This window comes from Agrilus planipennis, unplaced genomic scaffold (genome assembly GCF_000699045.2).
Source record: "Agrilus planipennis isolate EAB-ADULT unplaced genomic scaffold, Apla_2.0 scaffold47, whole genome shotgun sequence".
Classification (NCBI taxonomy): Eukaryota; Metazoa; Arthropoda; class Insecta; order Coleoptera; family Buprestidae; genus Agrilus; species Agrilus planipennis.
In genome coordinates this window covers 242,042-244,664 of record NW_020442442.1, presented here as the reverse complement: position 1 = coordinate 244,664, position 2,623 = coordinate 242,042, and the positions used below count along the sequence as shown (strand labels likewise).

Below are 2,623 nucleotides of genomic sequence, written 5' to 3'. Positions count from 1 at the left end.
AAAAGAATTATGAGTGCTGTCTCAATATCTTTATGTATTTTTCATTAGTTTTACCTTTGAATATTGTTTAAGAATGACTACATAAATATTTACATGCCTAGGAATGTATAAAAATTGGCATATTAATTAACTTTGAACCCGTATAACTTTTTATGAAGGTGAGACCGCCACGAACTTTTTATGGTACAGTGGTGGGGGAGACCTCCTCTTTCGATCCCCCCACCCCCACCCGAAGGAGGGTGGGGGCCATCATCTAGACCTTTACCCAAATTTTTACCTCATCATCATCATAAGGTCAGTTTTAAGACTGGTTAGACATTTACCTCCACTCTTTCTTATCCTGAGCTATTCATCATATTTCCCAAAATCTATAACATATTTATGAACAGTAATCTATTTCTGCCTCTACTCCTGTAAGCTCCTTTTTGTTTCTAATATATGTCTCTGATTAGTCCTTCATTCCTTTATTCTACCAACCTATCCCGTCTATTTCTTATGGACTTCCATAGCGTCCTCTGTTCTCTTATTCTTTCAAATATTTCTTCATTTCTGACCTTCTCTATCCACAGTATCCTCGTCATTCGCCCAAATTTCGAACGCTTCTAACCTTTTTTTCCCACTGCCCACTGTCCATGCTTCGTACCCGTACAACGCCGCGCTCCAAACATACACCTTTCACAACCTTCTCAGAGTTTTTAAATTAACCGTTCGCAAGCATAGAAGTGGCTAAAGGCGACTCGACGCTGTGTCATCCTCTGTTTTATACCTCTACTGCTCCTTCCATCCTGAGTTATCTGACTTCCTAAATTCCAAAAATCAGCCACTTCTACTAATTTTTCGTCTCCTATCTTTATATTCGCCCTTTCCCTACTTTTTCCTCCTTTCCAAACCAGTATTTGTGTTTTACTTTTATTCATTTTCGTACAATACTGTTTCGTCAATACCGCTTTCATTTTATTTAAAGTTATCTCTAACTCCTCCTTGATGGATGCTAACATCATCTGCAAATCTAAGCATACTAATCGTTTGACCCTGTATATCTATCTCTACAGTTATTATATTGTCTTTAATGATGTTGATCGCGTCTTCGATGTATAGATTAAAAAATGGCGGTGACAGTGTGCATCCCTGTCTGATTCCCTTTTTAGTATTTACTTCTCTACGTTCCAACTCCAGCTCCAGCTCTATATTGCCTGTTGCTCTTTAGAGAAACTAAATATCACTCTTCTATCTTTGTAACTCATCCCTACATTTTGAAGTATAGTTAACATTTGTCCCATTGAACATTGTCAAAAGCTTTTTCTAAATCTACCGATCGTATGTACTAACTCTTTCCTTTTTCCATAGTTTTCTCTTTTGTTACCCGTAAAGCTAGAATAGCCTCCAGTGTTCCTCAAATTCTTTTAAACCCAATTCGATCTTCCCCTAATAGTTTTCCGCCCTTTTCTCCATGCTATGTACGATTCTAGTTAAAATGATTGATGCATGGAAATTTAAGCTAATTGTTTTCTTTCCTTTCTTGTAAATGTGGCCAACTAACTTAATCTTCGATCATACCTCATACCGCATTTACTGAGCAGCCTCTATACGGGAAAATATTTTTAGGCTAGGCATCTTAAAGCATCGAGCAACTTTGTATTTAATCTTTTTCTCTAATATCCTATAAGATCCGATATCGCACTAATTGGACACCCTGTATGTACAGGTTGACACCTTAACAATAAAATGTAATTTAATTAAATACAATGTTATTTGAATTGATGTAATTAATAATTAAAGATATTGTTAATAACAACAATAATTACTAAGTGATCTTCTAATTTCAGGGTAATCGACATAGTGGTGCTGGTAAGGTAAGAAATTTACATATATTTAAACCATATCCGATTGATATAATTTTTCGTAATATGAAAACAATTTATTTATTTTTTATCGATTTACGTAAAATGCCATACAGTTGTAGTATACAAAATTGTAAAATATTACATGTGAGGTAAATAAAAAGTATACTGTGGAGGCATTCTCAGTATATCGGAATTTTTATTGCTTGTTAGGTGTACGAATACTTCGGTAAGTTATTATAGGTTTATTGCGGTACAACCGTACAACCATATTCAAAATACCTTACTTTCTGAAAAATTGGGAGATGTGCAAAATGTTTAACAAATGTAAAATACAAAATTTCCTTTTTGTATTTTAAATGCTAAATGCAAAATACGTATATTCAAAATACTTTTTTCACCTAAATGCTTTTTTGTAGTAGGTACTTATTTAATTTTCTACATTTACTTCAGTATAAAATATTTTTGAAGAAAACCTTGTAGGAATTTGCTCATTTTTTAAATATTGGAGTTTTTGCAGTGGTATTTACACTATATCACCAGCTGCGAAGATTGAGCTTGAGTCATGTTTTCCTGTTGGAAGTGATTGTGATATAGTTTTTCTATCCTTATGGTATAATTCCTTCAGTTCAGCAACAAATAATTCTTCTATATGCTCCGTTATTTGACTTTGACACCGTTTTAATTGGAAAAAGGACACTGATGCCAAAATAGTTTGTTTTCCGTGAAAGATCAGAGCCAAAATAGGGTTGTAAATAATTTTATTGATGTAAAATCACCAT

At 33.9% G+C, this 2,623-nt stretch overlaps 2 protein-coding genes across 3 annotated transcripts in view; one reads left to right on the top strand and one right to left on the bottom strand.

The window, feature by feature from the left end:
• The window catches only part of LOC108744592 (probable palmitoyltransferase ZDHHC24), a 58,338-nt gene extending 56,484 nt beyond the window's left edge, over positions 1-1,854 (top strand). The window contains exon 2 of one of the 2 annotated variants that reach the window (XR_001938984.1): positions 1,827-1,854. The gene's annotated coding sequence lies outside the window, so the exon portion shown is untranslated. The remainder of the gene's footprint in view (positions 1-1,826) is intronic. The other variant, XM_018480452.1, reaches the window with a different exon arrangement.
• The window catches only part of LOC108744590, a 105,406-nt gene that overhangs the window by 36,846 nt on the left and 65,937 nt on the right, over positions 1-2,623 (bottom strand). The gene's annotated exons all lie outside the window — the stretch shown is intronic.